The sequence below is a fragment of the Leopardus geoffroyi genome, chromosome C1 (assembly GCF_018350155.1).
Source record: "Leopardus geoffroyi isolate Oge1 chromosome C1, O.geoffroyi_Oge1_pat1.0, whole genome shotgun sequence".
NCBI lineage: Eukaryota > Metazoa > Chordata > Mammalia > Carnivora > Felidae > Leopardus > Leopardus geoffroyi.
The window spans coordinates 23,891,536-23,904,892 of record NC_059328.1 but is presented as its reverse complement, the minus strand read 5'-3'; the positions used below and the strand labels follow the sequence as shown (position 1 = coordinate 23,904,892).

Sequence of the window (13,357 nt, the reverse complement as noted above, 5' to 3'; positions counted from 1 at the left end):
ATTTATTCTAGATCGCCAACACTCTGAATAGGAATTCTGGTCCATTTGAGAAAAATTGCTCAATTTCTTTAGAAAGGAGTTCTCTCTCACTGTTTAATCTACCCCCTCTCTGTATGTTCCTGATGTGTATGTGTTTGCAGGGGATTGTTGGTGGCCGAGGCTAGCTTGTTATTCGTTAAACAGGCCTTTCTTTGAATTATTTTCTAATTTTGGTGATTCTCATAACAGCATCTCTATTTTTGCCATATCTTCTTACTACCTGTATTAATATTTACTCTCTCTTTTTTTGGTATTTTTAATGACTGAAATGAAACAGATCTAAAACTGCAGCTTCTGGAAGAACCATTTGTTCTCGATGGTCTTGTACCTCTCCTCTCCTTGTACCTCTCGTACCTCTCTTCCTTGACCTTGGTCTCTTGTCACGCTTTGCATTTAAGAGCAGGGTCTCGGGGCGCCTGGGTGGCGCAGTCGGTTAAGCGTCCGACTTCAGCCAGGTCACGATCTTGCGGTCCGTGAGTTCGAGCCCCGCGTCGGGCTCTGGGCTGATGGCTCAGAGCCTGGAGCCTGTTTCCGATTCTGTGTCTCCCTCTCTCTCTGCCCCTCCCTCGTTCATGCTCTGTCTCTCTCTGTCCCAAAAATAAATAAACGTTAAAAAAAAAAAATTAAAAAAAAAAAATAAGAGCAGGGTCTCTGAAGACATCCTTGTTGATGACAGTTTTGTCCAAGGGGATAGCCACAGAGTACCTTGTGGGCATGAGGTGACTGTAGTTCTAAACTTTCACAGAACACTTGATCTTTGACCTCTTGGTGATTTTCTTCTCGCCCATGGCAGCTGTCACTTTGCAGGGATCACGGGCAATTCCAGCCACCAGAGTGTGGCTGTAGGGACGGTCTGAGGTGCCGTCACCAATGTTCTTCATGATGACTGGAGTAGCGTCCAGCCAGGACCGGCCCCACATTTTCAGGTTACACAAACTTGCCCATCTCAACACCAGCCACTCAAGCCAACGGCAGACAGAATATTTACTTATGGTATGACTTTTGCTTAAACTGACTCCGCTAGTTATACCTATCAAATTGCATATTTCATGTTAGAGTTGTATCTCTTGTGGTTTGTAATTAGATAGTTGTATTTTCTAATCTATATTCGTAGGGTTTTTTTATGTGTTTTTTGTTTTTGTTTTTTTGTTGTTTTTTTTTTTAGAGACAGAGTGTGAGTGGGGGAGGTGCAGATAGAGGGAGACATAGAATCCGAAGCAAGCTCCAGGCTCTGAGCTGTCAGCACAGAGCCCCACGTGGGACTTGAACTCATGAACCAGGAGATGATTACCTGAGCTGAAGTCGGTTGCTTAACAGCCAGATGCCCCCTATACACCCAGTTCTTAAGACAACAGAAGTTTAGGGGCACCTGGGTGGCTTAGTCAGTTAAACATCTGACTTTGGCTCAGGTTATGATCTCATGGCTCGTGAGTTCGAGCCCTGCGTTGGGCTCTGTGTTGACAGCTCAGAGCCTGGAGCCCGCTTCGGATTCTGTGTGTGTCTCTCTCTCTGCCCCTCCCTCACTCATACTCTGTCACTCTGTCTCTCTCTCAAAAATAAATAAACATTAAACAAATAACAAAAGTTTTATTTACCACCAAATAGCATTCACAGCAATGGTGCATGTACCGTACTTTGGGAAATATTTCTTTAATTAATAATCATGTCGGTTACCCGTGAATCAATTGCCTGAGCTTTCTTTGCATTCCTGCCAAGGCCCTCCAAAGAGGTCTCCTTTCAATAGTGCCTCTCCTCCTTGGCTTGTTTCCGACGTGCCAGGAAATAAAGTAAAAGAGTAATTATGGAAGGCAAAGTATCACTTTTGTTATTGGTGATGTAAAGTGATGGCTGTAAAGGCCTTAGCTTAGGGCGAGGGCTGTTTACTGAGCCTCCATCACTGCCTGGGGAAGCAGGTTGAGCCCTCCTTTCACAGGGAGTGGCTCACAGGCTCAGCCATGCCTCTCCTGGCCACTCTTAGTGGCATGTGGATAGAACAATCAAGTATCTTGGGCTCAGGTACATGTTCAGAGAGCAGACAGTCCATATCTTATCCAAATTGCTCTAAAAAGTAGAAAAAGAGTGAAAATTACCCATTGGGTTTTGTGCAGCTAGTAAAAACTTAATATTAAACCGAGACTAGGAAGTTTCAGACAAGAAGATCTTAGATCAGTGAATTCTGGACATAGATACAAACATCCTAAAAAGAAGGTTGTCAAACTAAATACAGCAATATATTTAAAAATGCATAAGGACCAAGTTGGGTTTATTCCAGGAATGCCGGAATAATTTCAACATTAGAAAATTATTATTTTAAGGCTCAACATTAACAGATTAAAAGACATAAAAAATCCTACAATCACATGAAACAGATGGGAGAAAGTGCATTTGATAAAATTAAGCTGTTTATAAAAATTCTTGGCAAACTAGAAATAGGAGGGAACTTCCTCAATGTGATACATTGATAAGGAGTATCTTTCTACAACCTGCAGTAAATGTATCACTTGATGGTAAAAACTTAAAGGCATTTCCTTTAAAGTCAGTAACCTAAAAAGGATGTTTACTACCTCTGCTTCTGTTCAGAGCTATACTGGATTCCCAAACCCGTGCTAGGAAGAAACAAAATGGTCATCATATATTTGTAGATCATATGATTGTTTACCTAGAAAATGGAAGAGATTCTACAGACCAGCTATTAAAATTATCGAGAAGATTCATATTGAGAGTTTCCTTGGGTCGGTTGCATTTCTGGATGCTTTGCAAACAGAGGCACTAACTGACCTTTGGTTTGGGACTTTTGTTTTTGTTTTTTGGGGGTTTTTTTTTGGACAATCTCTTCAAAGATGTTTGTTTGTCCACCATCTTTGGAATATAGAGTAAATCTCTTCCTCCGGAGCAGAAGGCAGATTTGCTTATTACCCAGTGTAGTGAAGATAATGTCTCCCTCTGCAGCAAAGATCAGACAGTTGGGTTCCCTGAGCTCAGGGTTCCTCAGTGAATATGCAAACCCACTGAGTGCATGCGCAACATCCCTGTGGGACTTGGGGAACCAGAGGAGCAGAGCTGCTGGCTCAAACATGAGGCACATGCTTCTCGTTGAGCCATGAGTAATGAAGTCCTTTGTCTCTGACCTGTAAGTCTCGTGTCTTCTGTGGCATCCCTGATGCTGTGGTAGCTAAGAGTCTGATGGGGTAAAATCCCAGATCCTTTACATTCTTGATGGATGGTTCAGCCATCTCACTTTTGAGTGCCAGCAACAGACATAAAGTGTTATTTATAAATGGTACCATTTAAAAAGGCACAGGGGCGCCTGGGTGGCTCAGTCGGTTGAGCGTCCGACTTCAGCTCAGGTCACGATCTCACGGTCCGTGAGTTCGAGCCCCGCGTCGGGCTCTGGGCTGATGGCTCAGAGCCTGGAGTCTGCTTCTGATTCTGTGTCTCCCTCTCTCTCTGCCCCTTCCCCATTCATGCTCTGTCTCTCTCTGTCTCAAAAATAAATAAACATTAAAAAAATTTTTTTTTAATTAAAAAATAAATAAATAAATAAAAAATAAAAAGGCACAAAACACTCTTCAGTGCCTACAAATAAATCTAAGAGATGTGCAAGATTTTTATGCAGAAAATTAGAAAACTTGATTGATGGTCATTCAAAAGATACAGATAGATGGAGAGGTATAATTCGCCTGTAGAAGGAGGGACTCGACTGTAAAGATGTCAATTCTCCCCAAATTAATCTTTACATTTATTTCACTGTCAAAGGATTAAACAAAGGGGCTTTTAAATTAATGTTTTTGGAAACATTATCCTAAAGTCATCTGAAAGAACAGCTAAGGGTGTAGCCAGGCAACTTTGAAGAAAATGAACACAGTGAGGAGAATCACCCTCTAGATGTCAGGACTTATACAACTAACTAAAGTAATTGAGACAGGGAGATATTGGCAGAAGGATGTACAAATAAATAAATGGGGCAGGATTGAGGGTTCAGAGACAGAAGTGTGCAGACTGGAGGTTTGAACATATGTCAAGGGTGGCATTCCAACCAGTTCCTTTCATCAGGTGCCTGGCTGGCTCAGTTGGTAGAACATACAACTCTTGATCTCAGGGTCATGGGTTCAAGCCCCATGTCAGGGGTAGCGCTTACTTTAAAAAAAAAAAAAGAGGGGCACCTGGGTGGTTTAGTAGGTTAAGCATCCCAGTCTTGATCTCAAGGTCGTGAGTTCAAGCCCCACAAGCCACGCACTGGGGTCTGTGCTGGGTATGAAGCCTCCTTAAAAAAAAAAAAGATAGTTAAAACAGTTCTTTCCAATATATTGTGGTGTGAAATTTGGTTTTCCATGTGGAAAAAAGAGAATTGCACTCCTATATCCCTGTGATCACCAAAGTCAATGCTGAGGGATATTAAATGTGAAAAAAAAAAAAACAAAACCTAACACTTCTAAAGAAAAAATCTTTTCTAGGGTGCTTGGGTGGCTCAGTCAATTAGGCGTCCGACTCTTGATTTCGGCTCAGGTTATAATCTCACGGTTTGTGAGAGCAAGCCCCAAGTCGGGCTCCTCGCCAACAGTGTGGAGCTTGCTTGGGATTCTGTCTCAGTCTCTCTCTCTGACCCTCCCCTCACCCCAAAGAAAGAAATAAACATTTTAAAAAATATTTGAAAAATCTTTTCTAGACCTCACAGTATGAAGATTTCTTAAATAAGTTTAAGAAGCATAAACAATAAAGAAAACACAGATAGATTTGACGACATTAAAATTCCAAAGTATTGGGGCGCCTGGGTGGCGCAGTCGGTTAAGCGTCCGACTTCAGCCAGGTCACGATCTCATGGTCCGTGAGTTCGAGGCCCGCGTCAGGCTCTGGGCTGATGGCTCAGAGCCTGGAGCCTGTTTCCCATTCTGTGTCTCCCTCTCTCTCTGCCCCTCCCCCGTTCATGCTCTGTCTCTCTCTGTCCCAAAAATAAATAAACGTTGAAAAAAAAAAATTTAAAAAAAATAAAAAATAAAAAATAAAATTCCAAAGTATTGTATAACAAAAACATGATAAAGAAAATTAAAATCCAAGCCACAAGGCTGGGAGAAGATACACATATAATGTACACAACAAAGCATTAATATTCAGGTTGCATAAAGAAGTTCTATAGATTGGGTGCCTAGGTGGCTCAATCGGTTAAGTGCCTGACTTCAACCTCAAGTCATGATCTCATCGTGTGGGAGTTCGAGCCCTGCATCGGGCTCTGTGCTGACAGCTCAGAGCCTGGAGCCTGCTTCAGATTCCGTGTCTCCCTCTCTCTCTGCCCCTCCCCCACTCACGCCTCTGTCTCTCTCCTTCTCTCAAACGTAAATAAACATTAAAAAAATTTAAAAAGTAAAAATAAACAAAGATTAAAACAACGGAAGTTCTAGAGATCAATGAAAAGGTTACAAACCACTCAACAGAAAAACAAGGGTAAGACATAAATAGGCAAACAATACAAATATATGTGAAATGATGTTGAATCCTACTTGTAATTTTTAGAATGCCAATGAAAACAATAATGAGTTGGAATTTCACTCCCCAGGATGGTAATGCAAACAACATTTCCAGCCTGACTCTATTAAGTGTTGGGGAACAGGTGGAACAGGGGAACTCTTGTTCATGCCAAAAAGGGTTTAAGTTATAACCACTTTGAAGAGCAATCTGGCAAAATCTAGTGCAGTGCAGCGTGTCTGCGCATGCTCCCCGACCTAGCCCTTTAGTTCTGGAAATAAATCACAACTCTTGACAAATACAAGAATGTTCATTACAACACCGGGGAGAGTGAAAGATTGGAAACAACAGAGTAATGTACAAGTCAACCTTGTCGGAGCGGAGCTACAAAGTAGACCGTGAAGACGAACGCGCTGGAGAGATACGTACTGATTGACAGGCTATCCCTAACATTTCCGAGGCCCAGGGCAAGGCTCGGGGCCCATCCCTGTTCTCTCCCCACTCTGCCTTCATCAAACACGGTGAAAACCTCATGCGCACATTTGTTGACACTTTAGCGAATTTGTCCAAACTGCGTCCAAATCAGTACTATCAACTGTTCACGGATATGTACGATAGGAGCAAAATTATACAAGCTTGCATGGAAAGGACACCTGCGTCTGGCAGCCTGGCAGGCTAGGTACTCTCTGAAAGGCCTCCCAATCCCAAAAAATCAGATGCTGGAGGAAAAAAAAAAAGTGTAATTTAAAATTTTACTGGTAAATTTCTAGGAAGTGAAATCTCTAGAGAGACAAAGCAATATTGTGAGCTGAGCCCAGGGCTCTGAGGGGTGCATAGTCAGAGTAGGTGTTACCTAAGGCAGACGCCTACTCAACACCACAGGAGTGCTGATGGGGCCGGGAGCAAGCTGGGGAAACTGAGCCTGAGATTCCTGCGTTGAACGGGGACCCTGCAAGTGTGTTCAAATGGTTTTCAGATTCACCGTCCTCCCCAGCTCCCACATACAATTATATCAAAATTTAAAAAAAAATTTTTTTAAGTTTTTCTTTAATGTTTATTCATTTTGAGAGAGAGAGAGAGAGACAGGCAGAGTGAGAGTGGGGAAGGGGCAGAGAGAGAGGGAGACACAGAAATCCAAGCAGGCTCTAGGCTCCGAGCTGTCAGCACAGAGCTCCACGCAAGGTTCAAACTCACGAACCGCGAGATCATGACCTGAGCCGAAGTCAGACGCTTAACCAACTGAGCCACCCAGGTGCCCCCTCAAAAATGTTTTTAAATCACCAATAGACCTACATTAAAAGAGCGTCCAAGTATGTACCTTGGAGAGCAGAAAAATGATTGAAGAAGACGAGTCTGAGATGAAGAAGGAGTGTTGAGAAAAAAAACAGTGATAAACACGTAGGTAGATCTAAACACACGTCGTACGATATATTGAGCATGAAAGCAAATTTGTGCGCTGAGAAAAGGACAGGCTGAAATGCAAGTTGGGTGCAGGTGGAAGGGACAGATACTGGGGTTAGTGTTCCTAGGTGATTGTACTGCTTGGCAAGAGGGATGGGATATTAAATATAAGCCGTGTTAAGGGTGCAAGGTCAAAATGTTAAGAGAACCACTCTAAGAATAGGAATGGGGTCAATGACTTCCAAACCAGCAGACAGAAAAAGGAATAAGAAAACAAAAACTCAGTCTACTTTTAGAAAGGCAAGGAAGGGGGCACCTGGGTGGCTCAGTCGTTTAAGTGTTTGACTCTCGATTTCGGCTCAGGTCATGACCTCACGGTTCATGGGATCAAGCCCCAAGGCACAGAGCCTGCTTGGGATTCTCCCTCTCTCTTTCAAAAATAAATGAACATTTTTTTTAATAAAATAAAAATAAAAAATAAATAAAAAAGCAAGGAAGGAGAATGAAATGCAAAGCAAAGGTGAGACAAAGAGAAAGCAAAAGGTACCAGGGTAGAGACAAGCAAAATAAGTCAGTAATAATAATACATCGGCAATACAGGGTTCCAAGCGGGATAGTTTACAACACCTCTCTTTATTATGGACTGCTGTTTCTTTTTTTTTTTTTTTTTTTTAATTTTTTTTTTTTTTAACGTTTATTTATTTTTGGGACAGAGAGAGACAGAGCATGAACGGGGGAGGGGCAGAGAGAGAGGGAGACACAGAACCGGAAACAGGCTCCAGGCTCTGAGCCATCAGCCCAGAGCCTGACGCGGGGCTCGAACTCCCGGACCGCGAGATCGTGACCTGGCTGAAGTCGGACGCTTAACCGACTGCGCCACCCAGGCGCCCCTGGACTGCTGTTTCTAATCAGAAAAAGAATGATGAAAAGTATGGGCGATTTGAACCGCACACTGAACAAGCCCAGCTTCCCGACCTGAAGAGAGTCCAACACTGAGACTCACTCTTCCCAAGCACACGTGGAACGTTTAACAAACATTGAGCACATTCTCGGCCTCACAGCAAGTCTCACACACCAGTCACACACACCATATTCTCCCACCAAAATCCACTTAAGAATCTGTGACAATAAATAATTCCCACATGTCTGGAAATTTAAAAACATGCTTTTGGAGACAGCCCGAATGCTCATCAACAGTTGAATGGATAAATAGGTTGTAGTACATTCGGACAGTGGGATGCTACATCCCAAAACGCATCGGACGCAAGCACACGTGCCTAACAATTGTGACAGGCGACACGGGGGAAAGTCGCAGAATGACTGTTGAGTGAAAGAAGCCAGAAAAAGTAAATACTCCATAATTCTATTTGCGTGAAACTCAAAAGCAGACAGAATTAATCTACAGTGACAGAAGAATAGCGGTTTCCTCTGGGACGACGGCAGGGAAGCTGAAAAATTCTTTCTCTCACTTAGAAAATAAAAAAGAACCAGAGAGTAAACCCCATGAAAGCAGGGCGAAGAAACGATGAAGACGATGAAGACGAGAGCAAACAAAAATGAGTGAAATAGAAAACACAGGCACAGCGGAGAGGATTAGGTGAGTTCTTTGAAAAGATTAAAAAAAGACTCAAACCTCCGAGGCTGATTTGCATATAAAAAGGAACAAATAAGTAAATATTAAGAATGAAAAGGATGTGATCACTATAGAGCCAGGGGAGATTTGAGAGAACAGTCTACACAACTGTTTCTTTAACGTGACGTTTTCTTTTTCATTTCCATTTCTTTTTTTTTTTTTTTAAGTTTTTTTTTTAAATGTTTTTATTTATTTTTGAGACAGAGAGAGACAGAGCATGAGCAGGGGAGGGGCAGAGAGAGAGGGAGACACAGAATCCGAAGCAGGCTCCAGGCTCCAAGCTGTCAGCACAGAGCCCGACGCGGGGCTCGAACTCACAGACTGTGAGATCATGACCTGAGCTGAAGTCGGATGCTCAACCGGCTGAGCCACCCAGGGGCCCCTTCATTTCCATTTCTTACGTCAGTCTTGATAAGTTATCTTTTAAAGACACACCGCGTCTTCAATTTCCGATTTATACGCACAAAGTTGTTTCTCTCGGTCAGCAAAAATCTTTGTCTAGGTAACTCCCTCTTTTCATTGTTCATTTGGGCCTTCTCTCTTTTTTCTTAACCACGCTTACTACAAATGTACCTGTTTTATAAGTCATTTGCTTTGGCGATCATCCATGCTGGTTCTTTGCTTTCTGTTTCATTGTTTTTTTTCTTATCTTTATTATTTCCTGCTACGGGTGGGGGGGGGGGGGGGTGGGGGGGAGACATGATTATGTTGTCTCTTTCTGGTGTCCTAAGTGGAATGCTTAGGTCACCAGTGGGAAATCTTTATTAAGGTGCAATGTTTTTTTTTTTTGGGGGGGGGGGAGAGAGAGAGAGAGAAAGCATGAACAGGGGAAGGGCAGAGGGAAAGAAAGAAAGAGGGAGAAAGAGAGAGACAGAGAAAGAGAGAGAATCTCAAGCAGGCTTCATGCTCAACGTGGAGCCCAACACAGAGCTCGATCCCATGGTTCTGGAATCATGACTTGAGCCGAACTGAAGAGTCAGACGCTTAACCGACTGCACCACCCAGGTGCCCCAAGGTGCAATCTTTAATATAGGCATTTAAGAGGATACACATCCCCTCAAGGGTTGTTTTCGCTGCACTTAAATTTCAAAATGTATTGCTTTCATCATCAGCCAGTTCTTATATTTTGTATTTTTTCTTTGTCCCATTGAGCCTTTGGTTTGATTTTAATTTTCCAATGAGAATTTACCTTTTTGTTACAGTTTTCTCATTTTAGTGGATTGTGGTCATAGAAAAGGGCCTATGAGACATCAGTTCACTTTGTGGGAAGACTTGCTTCATGACCTAGTATGGGAACAATTTTTGTAAACATTCTCATACTGCATGAAAAGAATGCCAATTTTTGTGACCAAACTTCTTAATTGTGTTATTCAAATAATCTACATAGTTACGAATCGTACGGCCACTTGGCTTAGTAACTATGGAGAAAGGAAAGATAAGATCCTCAGGAGGATTAGGGATTCATCCATCTTTCTCTGAATTGTCTCAAGTTTCACTTTCTATCAGTGGTCATCAGACTATGGTCCGTGGACCAAATTTGGCCCACTCCTTATTTTTTTAAAATAAAGTTTTAGGGGCGTCTGGGTGGCGCAGTCGGTTAAGCGTCCGACTTCAGCCAGGTCACGATCTCGCGGTCCATGAGTTCGAGCCCTGCGTCAGGCTCTGGGCTGATGGCTCAGAGCCTGGAGCCTGTTTCCCATTCTGTGTCTCCCTCTCTCTCTGCCCCTCCCCCGTTCATGCTCTGTCTCTCTCTGTCCCAAAAATAAATAAACGTTGAAAAAAAAATTTTTTAAAATAAAAATAAAAATAAATAAAATAAAGTTTTATTGGAACACAGCCATGTTCCTTTGTTTATGTATGACCTATGGCTTTTTTCTTACTACAATGGCAAAGTTGAGTAGTTGAGACAGAGGCTGTATGGTCTACAATGTCTAAAATATTTGCTATCTGTCCTTTTATAAGAAAAGTGTGTTGACTCTGCCTTATGTAACCTGAGGGCTAGGCTATTAGCTTCAAAGAAACTCAGAATTATATCTCCCTGGTGAATTTTTCTTTTCTTTGAAAAATTGTTCTTGTTAATCATTATACCATGACTCTCTTATCCATGATGATGCCTTTAGTCCATTACATCTGAGATTTATAAAGCTACACCAGCTTTTTTTGGCTTAGTATTTGCCTCCTGCGCTTATTAGAAATGCTTTTAGGGGCTACCTGGGTGGCTCCGTTGGTTGAACGTCTGACTTCAGCTCAGGTCATGATCTTGCAGTTCGTGGGTTTGAGCCCCGAGTCGAGCTCTGTGCTGATGGCTCAGAGCCTGTAGCCTACTTCAGATTCTGTGTCTCCCTCTCTCTCTGCCCCTCCCCTGCTCATTCTCTCTCTCTCTCTCTCTCTCTCTCTCTCTCAAAATAAACGTTATAAAAATGCTTTTAGCTGCAAGTAACAAAACCCAACAGTGGCTGAAGCAAACTGATGTATGTTTTCATCAGTACCCAGGCTTGCTCTGTGTTTCCTTCTCTTGAGCGTTAGCCTGGAGGCCTTTGTGCTCACGCTTGTCATCAAGATTGCAAAAAGGCTGCAGCACTCTGAGGCACTGGTGTCCACGGGCCAGGCAGGAGAAGGGAAAGGGAAAGAAACACTTCCAGATTTCTCTTTACATCCCAGTTTCCAGAACTGGGGCACTTGAGCGTCTTTTCCTTAATCACTAACCAAGAGAAATGAGATTCCATGATCGGCTGAGACCAAATCGTGATTCATCCTTTGCAGCTGGTACTTTGGCATCACAGGAAATAAACTGAGGCTGGTGGACAGACACTCCTCCTGGACCAACAGATCTCTGCCTCCTCCCTGAAGGAAAAAGCAAATCAGGATTCAGTGTCAAAGTGCAAAAGGTTTGGGCTGCACTGTTGCTCAAACAATGGGCAGTTATACCCTAGGTGTCTTTTTTCATATTTTTGCTTTCAATATTTCTGCAGCTTTGTTTTAGGTGTCTCTCAGGAGCGGCATATAGCTAGATTATGTGTTTTCTTGCACTACGATAATCTAGCAACTGCTGAAACCAGTCCATTGACATTTTTTGTGATTACTAGCATTTAGAACGTTATTTCTAAATCCTCTTTTGTGTTTTCCATTTACCACATGTATGATCAATAGTTCTCTATTGCTATGTAACAAACGACCCCCCAAAAGAGCATTTCAAAACAACAAACATTTATTATCCCTCCTAATTTCTTAGGGTCTGGAATCTGGGAACCACGTAGCTACGTGATCCTGGCTCAGGCTATCTGTGAGGTTGCAGTCAAGCTGGCGGCCAGGGCTACAGCCATCTGAAGGGTCTGTTGGGGATCTGCTTCCAAGTTCATTCCCGTGGCCAGAGACAGGAAGCTTCCGTTCCTTGCCACATGAACTTCTCCATGCTTGTAACATGGTTTCCCCAGAGTGAGTGATCCGCAAGAGACAGCACACAGAGAGAGCAACAGGATGAAAGCTGTGGGTCTCTTCTAATTGAGTCGCCAGATTTAGCCAACAAATACAGGATGCACAGTTAAATTTAAATTTCAGGTACTATTTCAATATTCGCACGGGCCATATTTATACTAAATACTCATTCATTGCTTATTCGAAATTTAAATCTGACTGGACTTCCTGAATTTTATCTGGCAACCTTACTGATAACCTGACCTTGGAAGCAAAACTGGCTACATAACTCGTGGGGACCCTTGTTAAATTTGTAGGAATTTCAAGTCAGCGAGAGCAGAGCACTAAACCAAGTATGGAGCCCTAGTGAGGACAGTGGCCTTTGTCAGAACGTGGGTTATACTCCCAAGACGGCCAACCCTGTTTGCAAGTGACATACCATCACTTCTATCATATTTTACCACACAGGAACAAGTCACTAAGTCCCACCTGCACATTACGGGAGGGGACTCCACATGGGTGTGGGTCCCAGGAGGCAGGATCATTGGGGCCATCTTGGAAACTGACAGCCACACCAAGCTTTTCCTTTGCTTCTTTTAATTTGTCATTTCCTGCCTGGAGGTGGACGAATTGGACTGTCTTCATTCCCTTTGTTTCCTCTCTGCAGGTTTAGAATACATTCTATTTCTGTTCTTTCATTAGTCATCCTTAAAATTTTTTAACATGCCCACTTCAACTTAACAAAGTCTAAAGTTAATCAATGTCCTCTTCTAGAACAATCAAGGACCTTAGTTAGAATACTTTTGAACCCTGATCTTAGCTTCCTGCCTATAATTTGATTGTTCCCAGTTTTTTGTTTTTTTTTTTTTTTTTGGTCTTACGTTCTTTATTTTATTCCCCAAATGTCTGTAAAATTTTCATTTTTTAAAAAATGTTATTTCGGAGAGAGAGAGTGCGTGTGTGCGGGAGTAGGAGGGAGGGGCAGAGGGAGAGAGAGAGAATCTTAAGCAGGCTCCATGCTCAGTGTAGAGCCCAACTTGGGGCTCAATCCCATGACCCCGGGATCGTGACCTGAGCCGAAATCAAGAGTTGGATGCTCACCCGACTGAGCCACCCAGGCGCCCCTGTAGAATTTTTCTTAAGTCCGCTCTTATTTGAATTTCCCACGCTTAATCATGTTGTTGCTTTCCATTTCTTGCAAGCTCCTTTTTCTTTCTGGGTTTATTTCCTGTGTTTTATCTATTATCTTAATTTGACATCTCGTCAGAACTCTCCATGGTGTTTTAAAGTGATTTTTTAAAAGCTTGACTGCATCTCTAGTCCTATCCTCTTTGTTCCTAATATGGTATATTTTGTGCAAATAATTTGTTTATTTTGCTGAAGCTTTTGAAAGAATTTACTAAGTCTTTT

The 13,357-nt window shown here is 42.5% G+C and overlaps 1 pseudogene; it reads right to left on the bottom strand.

Moving 5' to 3' along the window:
• Positions 1 to 318: 318 nt before the first annotated feature.
• LOC123599953 lies at positions 319 to 984 on the bottom strand (annotated as a pseudogene).
• Positions 985 to 13,357: the final 12,373 nt, after the last annotated feature.